The sequence below is a fragment of the Amphiura filiformis genome, chromosome 7 (genome assembly GCF_039555335.1).
Source record: "Amphiura filiformis chromosome 7, Afil_fr2py, whole genome shotgun sequence".
Taxonomy (NCBI): Eukaryota; Metazoa; Echinodermata; class Ophiuroidea; order Amphilepidida; family Amphiuridae; genus Amphiura; species Amphiura filiformis.
The window spans coordinates 31,322,643-31,336,267 of NC_092634.1; positions in this window are offsets into that span (position 1 = coordinate 31,322,643).

The window sequence follows — 13,625 nt, forward strand, 5'->3', positions numbered from 1 at the left end:
GTAGCACTTTTAGAGGAAAAACTATGGTTTGTGGTATTCAGTGATATATTAGCCACAAAATAAAACAAAACTCACTTGTATAGAATGGATACAAAGGACAGAAAACTATATTTTAGAATCCGTATAGTTTGTGCAATTGGCAACGGGCCAAAAACACCCTTTCCTGCAGTAAGTCAATCGGGTTTTGAGATGACAAAAAGTCGCGTAAGTCAAAAACGCTTTTCAAACAAACAAACAAACAAACAAACAAACAAAAACAAACAAACAAACAAACAAACAAAATTTGGCAGGTAAGTTTTCATTTATATCAATATACACACCCTGTAGCATTTTAAAGCAATTCTGTGCAGGAGTTAGCCGAGTTAGCCACCTTAAGTTAAATAAATATGTTCTAGTCATTAACTATTACGTACGTCACATAAACGTTAACGATCTATGTGCGCTTTATCTTAGAAATGGTCGTAAATAAGTATTTCACACAATTACTTTGCTTACTTGAGTCCTGCATGGCCAAATCCATAACATCCACTCCAGTGTCCTATTTCAATACATCCACGTATGTTAGAGGGGATCTATCAGATTTTCTGCGTCCATGATTTGGTGTCCAATGGATTAGCTTGGCTTACTAGCTCATTTTTGCTTCTGTACGCATGCCCACCTCGAAACGTGTCCTCCTCTCTCTAATCTTCTGTGAAAGTTTCGGTAGGTCACCACACACGTCTTTGTTCGTGATGTCATATGATGTGCTGCTTCCAATTGATGTTTTATACCATCTGAGCATTTTTGTATACCAACCATCAAGTTCTTTACATAGCCTGGAAGACATGGTCCGTGCTTCACATCCCATAGAATAGTACTGCTTCAATGGTAGCAGCAAATTACTAGTATACGGAACTTGAATTTTCTTGAGAAAGCTGACCTCCAGATTTTGTTGAGGCTGTTACATATGCCCTCCATGCAGCTGCATTGCGAGTTTTTCGTCTTTTCCCGTACTATCCATCCATCATGTCCATGCACCCAGATACTTGAAGTCGCTCACCTCTTCTAGTTTGGTGCCATTGTTTGTTTGGATAGATATGGTTGAAAGATATGCACTTTGTTTTGGAAGTATTCATTTTGAGGTCAACTTTTCAACAGATGACCCCGGGCAGATGAGTCAACTCTTTGCAGTAGTCCTTGTACTTGCTGGATTTCCTCTGCCAGTATACATAGGGCCATATTCTGGTTGATCCCAAGAAATTTGTCTAGGCCTGATCCTATTAAGGATTCATTTTGTTAAAAATTTAGCTACAACTGAGCTTAAGCTTATCCCTCGATAGTTCCCTGATCCAGTAAGATCCACTCTTATAATTCTAAATACGAAGAATGTCCTTCTGATATCAAATAAGTTTGAATTTTGAAATTCGCAATGTAATACACATTTTATGGCAAATCATTAAGAATTGATATTTTTGATATTTAACAGTACTTGAAGTAAACTTTATAAATCTGATGATTTTTTACTTAAAGTGTATGTAGGCGGGATGAAAAGCCGACGATCAATTGAAAATTTTGACCTTTCGTATTGAAGATATGGATCTTTTTCCTAAAACACCAAAAAAATTAGGTCATTTTGGGAAAAAAATCCATATCTTCAATATGAAAAGTCAAAATTTTTCAATTGATCGGCTTTTCCTCCCAGCTACATACACTTTAAGAATATGCCATTAGAATTATAAAATTTACTTCGAGGAGATTATACATCAAAAATATGAAAAATATCAAATTCTAATAATTTGTCATAAAATTTGTATTACATCGTGATTTTCAAAACATGAAAAAAATACTATCGAAACGCTAATTCCAGATCCCTTAAGTACTCTCTTTAATTGACTAAATCAAGGTTGTGTTTGTATAAATGAATTCACTTATATAAACACAGCCTCGAGAAAAGGACATGTTGACATAAATTAATTGACTGTGTGGTTATAGTATCATTAACATATTCTATACGCTATAGTAGAACAACAAGCACATACAGGCAAGTATTTTGCCAGTATCAATAAAACTATAATGAGGCTATTAATGTAGCCCAACTGTACGTACAATCTAGCAATACCGCTAAATCTTAAAGAAATGAAAAATATCTGTTGCAATTTTCGGATTTGCATAAAAGTAATTCTAGTTCATCCAAGTTGTAAAACAATTATTTCATTTAATTCAAACACATTCCTTGGTAAGACAACTTTATAGCACGGTTTGAATATCAAGCTGAAGTAGTAATGACAAATTTAAATGTACACTAACGCTGTGAGGAAATAAGTAGGCCAAAACCTATCACAATAAGGTCGAGAAACGCTTCGCGTTTCTCGCCCAAAAAAACAAAAATGGATAACTGGGATTACCCATGAAATTACCTTCCAAAACACCAATATCAACACATTTACGCCCCACTGGTTACAGAGATTTTGTCAGTTGAAAATTGGCGGCCATTTTGTAACACTGGCGGGACGTAGCGCTAAAACATTTGAAGGAGTCAGGTTTAGTTGGGTAATTTGATACGGAATGACCACTATCTACTGTCGGCTAATGCAAAAAATTAGATTCTCTTTCAATTTAAATATGTTAAAGCTCTTACCTTGTAGCTTACAAAACTAAAATTTTTATTTCAATCGGACATTCCGTTCTCGAGATATGGCCTGTCAAAATGGCGCGAAATCAACAAATTGGCAACAACTTTCTTTTTATTTTCTATATTTTTGACAAGTCCAGTTGCCAGGTAATTTTCTAATTATATATGCATGAATTATGCAAAGTAAAGATTTCAGATACAATTAAAAGAGCTATGGTACTGAGGCTTGGTACATGGGTAGTACACACAAGGTGCTACAAAATTACGGTTGCGTTTGGCAAATTTCAATTTGCATAATTAATTAGGGCCACTAATTAGAAAAGTTGATTAGGGCCCTAATTAATTATACAAATGGAAATTTGCCAAACGCGACCGTAGGTTTGTTGCATTTCATGTGTACTACCCATATACCAAGTTTCAGTGCCATACCTCTTCTAATTGTATCTGAAAACTTTACTTTGCATAATTCATGCATATATAATTAGAAAATTACCTGCCAACACTGCATGCCGAAAAGAAAGAAAAGAAAAAGAAAGTTGTTGCCAATTTGTTGGTTTCGCGTCATTTTGACAGGCCAAATCTCGAAAACCGAATGTCCGATTAAAATAAAATTTTCAGTTTTGTAATCAAGAGAACACAGACTTTCACATATTTTAATTAGAAAAAAATCTATATCCGATAGTGATACCTTAACATTACAGTTTACGTAAATAACTTCAAATATTCCACATGGGGTAGAAAAATAAATTTACCTTTCTTTCTTATTGCGTAATTTCAATGGGAGGTTTATTTAATGATGTACGCCCATTATACAATGTAGTTGAAGTTTCTGTCAATGTTTAACTCATAGCTGAAATTGAAAAAACTTGTTTTACAATTTTACTGTCTATAACTATTGTCTAGCCGCAAGCCACAAAGGACCAAGAATAACAATAGATTTTTAAAAATATACTACGTTAAGTGGAAGGCGCAGACGACATAATGAAATTGTGAACAAATGTGTTTTTAAAATGTTTACATTTGTCAGCCAGCTTCCGTAGAGAAGCACTTTACTTTCTGCAAGCTGGATTTGTGTTTTCTAGGTTTCTTTTATGTTTCAATATTGTCTGGCAAAGTATTCTAGAATATAACTTTGCTTAGACATGGCGTTTTTATTCAATATTTAAGAGCAAACTTTTTGTACGTTGATCAACTCTTGGACACGTCATCTCTTGGATTTGCTCCAAGTCTGGGAGATAGAAGCTATTGGACCCCAATGCAAAAATAGATATTTAAAGAAATCAGCATCCCTTTGTTGCCATGGTAACAGGCCTACCTTGTTTTGGTTGATTTTAAGTTAAAAACACCATAATATCTCTGATTTCACTCGTGAAAAAGTACGAACTTTGGAAAAACCACACAAAGGTGGTAGATTTTTTGCCCAAACGGACTTCACAGTTGAGTAACCCTAGCTATTGTCTTACAATTACCCAACTTTAATAAGTCTGTGTTGCCAGATTGATACCCTGTTGCCACATTGAAATTTCACATTTTCAGAAGTTGGAAAAAACAAGAAATTTCATGGTCAACTTAAAGTTCTTACACCCGCCCTCGAGGTGAATTATTTTTCTTCATTCTTGGTAAATATATATAACAATGACAGTATGCCCTTTCAGATGATAGAAGAAACACTTTGGTCTATACAGAATTTGGGCATCAATTTGGGCGATCAATTGAAAAATTTTGACTTTTCATAGAAGACTTGAAAGAAAATGGAGAAAGTCTCAGTCAGATCACGATCGCAGATGTTACCTTGATCAATTGCACTTGGTGAACGACATGATCACAAGTGCTAAAACTGAGCTTTTTTAAACCAAAATAGCCAATGGGGATGACAAAGATCTGTTTCGTACAATAAATACTTTACTCAACAATTCTAACAAACAATTGCCTGTCTATAGCTCTTCAGATACTATGAGCGAAGTAGTTGGGTATCTAATGTGCATCCCCCCAGGACTCTACCAAACCAACCTTTTTAGCTTCCTTTTATGGTCCTATAACACATTCAAGATGTTAACAAAAAATATTTCCCGGCACTCCGGCCATATTCAAGGTTAAAGGTCAACACAGTGGTCAAATTTCAAATTTGCTCAAATCTGGTTAACAAGCATACCAAATTATTTCTCTCATTGCAAGGATTCAGAAAAAGTATACTTGTACCTACCTGCGACATACCGTTCTTGAGTTATAAGCAAAAGGTCAAATTTTGGGTGGTGGTCAGTTTTTTTTTGGCCACACAGGGGCCAAAAATTAAAAATGCTTCGATTTCAACGCAAATGGTCTCAAATTGCTCGGGTAGATACCTGACTTTTCCAACTTTTTCAAGAATAAAACGGACAAGATCCGTAGAGACTTAGATGCTATTGTTATGCCAAATTATGACATTGATTACAAGATTGAAAGTGATGATGAGCAAGCAGGGCACAGGTTGAATGTTTTCGAACCTATGTCTCTGGAGGAAGTTGAAAAGGTCTTGGTCAAACTTCCTAACAAGACCTGTTCTATTGACCCGCTTTCCACATGGCTCTTGAAACAAAACCTGTCTCTTGTTGTGCCCATTATCACCAAAATTGTAAATGTCTCTATGTGCACCGGTCTCTATGTGTCACCCCCATTCTTAAAAGAAAACCGTCTCTTGATCCTAATGTGTTGAAAAATTATAGGCCTATTACTAACATCCAATTCATATCCAAAGTAATTGAGCACATTGTTGCTGCTAGATATAAAGATTATTTGTCATCAAACAACCTCAGTGAGCCCTTTCAGTCAGCCTACAGGCAAGGGCATAGCACAGAAACGGCTTTGCTAAAAGTTAAAAATGATTTTATGCATGAGCTGGATGAGGGTAAGGTTGTGCTGCTGGCCATGTTAGACCTCACCGCAGCTTTTGACACCATCGATCATGCCACCCTCATTCACAGACTTCGTACTATAGGTGTTTCTATGCCACCCCTAGATTGGTTTCAATCATAAATCTAACAGACACAGTCGTGTTAACATCGATGGCACTTTTTCTGCTGCTGTCTCCCTTGACTGTGGGCTGGCTCAAGGATCTGTCATGGGACCATTGTCTTTTACAATTTATACTTTACCTCTTGGCATGATCATTCGTAAGCACAAACTTTCTTACCATATTTACGATATTTACTTGATATTCAATGCTGGATGACTCATGCGAAGTTGAAGTTAAACATGGAGAAAACAGAGCTCTTTGTTGTAGGCTTACCTCATAACCTTAAATCTATAAATGCTCTTAGTCTTAAAGTAAGTACAACTACCGTTAAATTTATTAATAAGGTCCGTAATCTTAATATTATTTTTGACAGTGCCATGTCTATGTCAGACCTAGACTATGCCATAGTCTATTTTTGATAAATAAAAGCATGTTATTAATGTTAATCATGATGAAAGCATTCAGTTGAACTCGAAATTATACTGATATTTATTACATTAAAATATATACTAGTATAAAATTGTTATGAAAAAGTTTATATAATTATATTAGTGACAGTGAAAGTAAAGTGTACGTAGGCTTATATTATTGAATGCAACATATCATAATATCGTAATTGTAATGGCACTTCACTGAACAATTCTGATTTTACAATCTGCCAGTTTATTAATCGCGAAATTCCAGGTTAAAAATAGACTATGGACTTAAGATTTTACACGGGATTTTCAGCGGGCAAAGTCCTTAACACTCACACTGTCAATCATACTTGTTTATCAATCAAATTTAACCGCAAGCAAATACAATATGCGCTCATGCACAATACTGACGCGTATGGCAAGCTAAGCGGCTCAGAACGTGGGACTAGCTACGCGCAGCTTCTTTCTCGTTACGTGCAGCTTATTAACCAATCAGATTCGCGGTTTTAAACACGTGGAGCTGATGTAAACATCCTCTCTCACAAATATTACGTTGTTAATTTTTGTAAATGAAAATATCTGTAAAAAATGGTATAGGTGCTATTAAAGTAATATCTGAACAGAATGATGATTGTTCTATATTTAGGGGGCTATCATTTTCTTCGGAAGGGGATCCCAAATATAGGGGGTCATACTTTTTTGGAAAGAAAAATAAGGGGGAGGGGGTCATAAATTGATAATGACAAAATGTAGGGAGTCACAAGATGACTACAGATAGTGTGTTTATTGTATTCAAAAAGACTGAACTCAAAAAATTTTTAGCTTGTCTAGGGGGTAAGGTGTATCGGTGGTGGGAGTCGGGGGTCATAACATTTTGATGCCGAAATAGTGAGGGCCGCAATTTATTGCCGCCGACTTTTTGTAAATTTAGGAACCCCCCCGTTCCGAAAAAAATGATGACCCATTTTACTCTCTCCATATTTACACAGTGGCATGTGATATCGCTTTCCTGCAATATCTTTACACAGCGCTTTACATCAGTAGTAGTTGTTGTTTGACCTTCATATCCCCTGCACCGCTAATACAGCCCGAGTATAAAGTTACTTGCTATTAAACACGGTGTAAACTTGGAAACACTAAATAAATATGCTTTGTGTCATTTTAGCCAGGCATTAGCAACATGTTCTCTTGACACGTGCTGTGATTTGGCCTCCTTTACCCGTTCGTTATCTATGCTAATTCCGTAAATTAATTACAAGATAATAATTGTGAAAGAGGATACCTATAACTATACTACGCGTAGCTAACGACCCAACCACGTGATTAAATTTGACTATTTTGATTGGTCAAACAGCTGCTCGTAACGAGAAAGAAGCTACGCGTAGCTGTTCCACGCTTTTGGCCCCCTTGGCTTGCCATAGACGCGTTCATGCAATTACACAACACAATGGCTGCATACTTTTGTGTAGTTATTAATGGTAATGATAGGTACCCGGAGGATTTAAACCATAACGAGATCTGGGCGACCAATCACAAGCCAGATCCCTTTAAAGATGCATTACATCATGGCCAATTTTAGTAGGCCAGATTTCCGACAATCTCATCCATAGAAGCTCATAGACAGCCGTGTTAAGCGTGAAAACCGCAATCCAATGTCAGTAGTCCACTTGGGGAGCTCACAAACAGAGGGTGTAGGGTGACTGAAAAGATCAGATGTGAAAATCTATCAATTGTGCACACATTAATTAAATCAGAGTTTTAAGCTTAAATATACAGTATCCAGAGCCCGGATCCAGAGTATATGCAGAATGGGCAAGTGGACTACGGGGTAGTCTATGTCAGACCATGTAAATGGGTTATGCCGTACTCTTAATTATCAACTCGTACAAGGCGGTACCTCAATGAAGAAAACTGTCATCATGTTGTTCGAGCCCTTGTGAGCTCCCGCCTCGATTATGGTAACTCGCTGCTTGCTGGTATCACTGAAGCCCAACTTACGATAATTCAACGCATTCAAAACAAAGCTGCTCTCTTGATTTTCGGTATTCGCAGGAGCGATCATATATCACCTTATCTCACCCGTCTTCACTGGCTCCCAGTCAAGCAGCGAGTTAACTTCAAAATCCTTGTTCTCATATATCTGTATATAACAATGCCCCTACTACTTGTCTGAGCTAATTTCTATGTACAGGGTGAGTCAAAAAAAGTGCAATAGAGCAAAAAATCGATATCTATGTAAGAACCACGTTGAACTTTCCAATTATTGAAAGTTTCTATAAATGCCACACTCAATAGTCACCTGTTGTGAAAAAATAAAGTCAATCACATCTACCGTTTAATTTGTATGAGTCCTTTCGCTACGATACCCAATTTCCGTATTTGTCCACGAGGTACCATGTATTTTGAATGAGAGCACACAATGCACGATAAAAATCACCAGCTCTGTAACTGGCTTTAACTTAAATAAGGTTGATTTTTGCGTTAGTTTTTTTTTCTTTCTGCTCAAACAAACTTTCTAACATTATTTTAAGTCCTTCATACCTCACTCGACTCCAATTCCAGTTTTTTTTAATCCCAATATGTCCAACTTACTGGATATTTATAATTCACTCCACTTCAATTTGCGCGCATTTCATCTCGACATTTGAATAAATCCGCGTACAAATGTTTATGTTATTGATAGAGAATAAACATCTATAAAGTAAAGGTAAAATGAAAATAACAACAAATAATGTTTCTTTTCCTTAAACAAGACCAAGGACAATAACAATTTGGGTGCTCCATTTTATTTCAATGCCAATGAGGTTAAGAAAATATCAGTTGTTCCAAATCTACCATACACAGAGTGGGCTGACATTTAAATTTTAGATGCTTCTTGGACAAACATTAAAATTGGGTATAGCTATAAAATGTGTCATAAAAACAAAACGGTAAATGCTAATTCCTTGGTTTTTTCACACAAGGTCACTATTGGATATATCATTTATAAAATGTTTTAAAACCTAAAAGGTTCAAATCGGTTCTTAAATAATAATGGATTCATTTCTCTATTGCACTTTTTTTGACTCACCCTGTATAACACCCATTCCAGCAAACGTAATCTTCGCTCCTCCAAGGACGTTACTAGACCGTGCAGGGTTCTCAGTGTACGGTCCACGCCACTGGAATTCACTGCGCACTTCCATCAGAGAGGCCCCGTCACTGCAGATCTTACGAGGTCGACATAATAGTCGGAGTACTGGAGGCCGATGACGTGAATGGCGCAAAGAGCCAATATGGAAGGAAACCAACAAGCAATAAATGCTGTAATAATGACGGCAATGATTTGGTCGTTAGCTTGCAGAGCCCGCCGAATTCGCTGCCTTGAAAAAGACGTCGTTCTTAGTGGAGGATTGACAGATTGCACCATTAACGAAGATTCATTTGAAACTGGATTCCTCATTTCGAACTGAAGGTGGCGATCTTCAGAGGTGTGATTTGCGCTAAAAATGAGAGCACAGTACATAAACAGGAGGATTCCAAGAGGGATGTAAAATGCCAACACACATCCACCAAGGAAGAGCGTCGCCGTTTGTTCCCGAATATTACCAATAATGCATAGGAAGCCGTCACTTTCATTTTGCCCGAGATGGTATCCCAGTGGGAAAAAGACAACAAGACACACTGGCAAGACGGACACACACCAAGCAAAAACAATGGCTTTGATGGATGTCTTGGTGTTACGATAATGAACATACCATAAAGGCTTGGTGTTAGCGAAGAAGCGATCTAATGCGATCAAAGCAAGATGCCACATTGTCGATGTAAAAAGAAAAGTTTCAATACAAAAGAATACTTTACAAAAAGTAAGACCAAAATGCCATCTTCCAACATGTTCGTCTTGTAAGTTGTCAGCAAGGCTTATTGACATAACTATCAGGCATATTAGTAAATTTGCTATTGCAAGAGAGGCGAACAGGTAGTTAATTGGTGTACGTAAATGTCGTATGTATAAAACAGCCACTATTACGAGCGAGTTACCCACTGTTCCGAATAGTATAACGAGGATTAATAAAAACAGAATGTATCGATTCCCATCAGCCATTGAAGGTTCGTGTAACGGAGATGTGGTATTGTCTTCAGTGAATGTCGTTGTAGAAAGGCAAGTTGAAGTCTCCATCTTAAGGGTAGACGAGGTATTGTTGGTCGAATCAACCTAAAAATCGATTTTCATTTAATCTAGATCAATATATTATTGAAAATTAACACCTTGATGTTTTGCAAAAGTACATTCTACAAATCGTATACTTTGCAAACTTGCTTAATTTATTGTTGTTAATGAGTTATGTACGTTTTACAAAAGTGTTGTTGTTTCAGCCCTCTTTACAACGTAACTCAAGAACCGCAGCACCTATAAAAGTATATATGTGATATTTTAATTCTTCTACACGCTCGCTATGAATTGAGCAATGCAGTTTTTGCTAAAGCTCACTACCATTCGCAAGATGCTGTGAACTACCAAATCACAACAGTTTAAAATAATTAATAACCTTAATAAAGAAGAGAGTTGAGATTCGCAGTCAACAAGTTGCTAGTATCACAGCAAAGGATTGTATATTTGTCTAGTCTATATTATAATCCGGGATTATAATAGTTGTAACTTCTAAGTCGCCACGACTGTCTCGACCAATGAATGATTATATTTTATTCATTATTTCTACCGGAGGGGCCCGCCGGGAGCAGACAGAAAGATACTGCTGAAATCTATATCCGTTCTCCGATAATGAAAACCAATAACAATAAAATTTGTACAATTCTGAAAATAGAATGACACAAGTATCCCGATTATTTTTTGGTTTGATATTTATATGTCTATCAAGATAATTTCTGTAGCCACCAGATAAGTTTTGTTCTAATAAAATCGATGGTATACAGTGAAGATATGGCCAATTATGTAACCTAGTCTTAAAACCGCTTGGGCCACTTTTGTCCAAGTGTTACAAAAGTGACTGAATAGAGTTGGACCATGGACCAGTTGGACGGTGCTCTTATCATGCTTATGATAGGTAGTTTTAAACACTGCCTCATTTCAAATGTTTAGTTTTAGTTTTGGTTTTGGTTTTGGTCACGTGGTTTCCTATTGTCCTGCCTAACCACTTGAATCATAAGATATCGAACTCATTGTTTCTACCTTTTGTTTAAAACCGAACATTTGTGTCAGTCAGTTTCGGTTTTGGTTTCAGTGGTGTGAATCGTAAAATTATTTGATTTGAAGTTACCTACTCTAAGTATACAAAAGAAATGTTTAAATTTCGCAGTGCAATATTCACGAGGAGAGAAATCGAGCATGGTAATCTACATTGAAAGACGTGGTTTACAAAACCGAATAAGCCTAGGCTAATTCACCTGTGAAAAAATATAGACCATCGAAATATTTGCATTCGACATGTCCTTAATCCCATGTACTAGAATCGATGGAAGGTCATTATATGACCTCTAATCAAACAGTGCTATAAAGTTGTCTTACCAAGGAATATGTTTGTATTAAAAGAAATAATTGTTTTACAACTTCCATGAACTAGCATTACTTTTATGCAAATCAGAAAATTGCAACAGATATTTTTCATTTCTCTCAGACTGAGCGGTATTGCCAGATTGTACGTACAGTTGGGCTACATTAATAGCCTCATTATAGTTTTATTGATACTGGCAAAATACTTGCTTGCATGTGCTTGTTGTTTTACTATAGCGTATAGAATATGTTAATGATACTTGGCCTTCACTTGGCTCTGCTGATGTAACATCAGTAACGCCCTCACTCAGGCTTGCTGGTTTAACGAGAATCCTTTAATCGGTATAAATGAATAAGTGGAGCTAAAAGGCGCAAGTTACCATTCGGAAGTAAATTATTATACATGTACCGTGCTAATTGGACTTTCTGAAGGGGGGGGGGGGTAAGATGAGCTGTAAATCTGTGTATATACTAGATTGAGAGACCTGATACTGCTAATAGGCCTAATATCTGGGTAAACGTGGAAGTAAACTTAAGAACGTCATTTATATTATGACACATTTAAAGCTAAAGACAAAAATGACATGTGAAAATGTTATTCTGATGAAATTTATTGTTAGAACACGGAGATAAAATAGTATTGAATTGTTAGAAGATGTATGCACTTCTCACAACACACGCAAGTCATTATCATGGTCATCATGATATCAGGTAAATTACAGATGATGGTGGATGCGATATCGCTATTTTTGACGTCGCCATTGGATTAACACATAATCATGAAATCTTCACAAACAATTCTATATTTGTTATGTGGTGTCAAAGCAAAATTATCTTACTCTAAAACCGTTGGGGTTCTGCAAAGTACCCCACTGCAAGTATGTTAATTGTCCATTTATAATCGCTAACCGTGTATTGTGAATGGGGCTGTCAGCCCTGTATCTTCGCCAGCCTCGTACGTCCGTGTTGCGTGTCCTATGCCGCCTGGTAAATTACACGATTTGATCACGCACTAAACACTTCACACTGTGGAGAGGACATTTACAACCATGCATGACTCATAGATGGATCGATATGAATATTTAGTAGGTACCGAGATTACCCAATCAGCGCACAATGCCAGAAATTGATCACGCAGCAAGTACCACTGATAATGCACTACTGGTTACGTCATGCGTGATTTTCAGTGATAGAGCACGGTGGTTTCCGGTAAATGATAGACACCTAAATATGGTAATTTTGCAAACATCTATTGATTTTTATTGGTTGAAATTGCACACGTGTTGTTTTGTTTACATGGCCTTTAAAATGAGACCGGTTCACAAAATATTTGAGCACGGGAAAGGAATATAGCGGGTTCATTAAAAATATTGGTTCCCAGTGTTGCACAGTGGCTAGGTGACCGTGTTATGGCTATGTAATTACCAGTTGCTCGGGCTTAATATCAGTTGGAAGATGAGTTAGTAAAATAGTAATATTGCACAGTAATTTCTTATAAAATTTTAAAATACACCTAGTTTTGAGAAGCTGAAGGGTAGAGGTAAAATCTTAATGTGGTGCTGAAGATATACGATAGAGCTAAGTGTGTTAAATCGGGTGAAGTTTTTTGGGTCCCTATACGTGCTCTGTGTGTTGCTGTGTGAGTGGGCCAAACAGGGGTGAGGCAATTAGTGGAAGATGTCCGCCTAGTTTTCGTAACACTTGACTTTCATTTACCTGTGTTTTCATTGGTCAATAATCTAATGACATTCATTATTTTGTTATGGATATGACTGATGCACATATACTTATTTACATAATAATGTCAACGTAATAACTACTGTGTTGTGATGGTGCTTTTATGTTATCTCGATCTTTATAAGATTCTTTTTCCAGTATTATTAAAATTACAAAACTACATTGCATGTGTCTGTAGTAATTATTTGTGTTTCTTTTGAACCACCCTTTTGACAACAATTGCCTATCAAGAATTATGCAGTGTGTTTTTACTACATGCCCTACTTGTCATTTGACAAACGTACAAACGTGCTTATTATGAACAATCCCATTTATAAAAACAGTTCGAATAAAATAACTACACCTTTATCTTGGCACTTCCTCAGTGGCTCGCCCTAT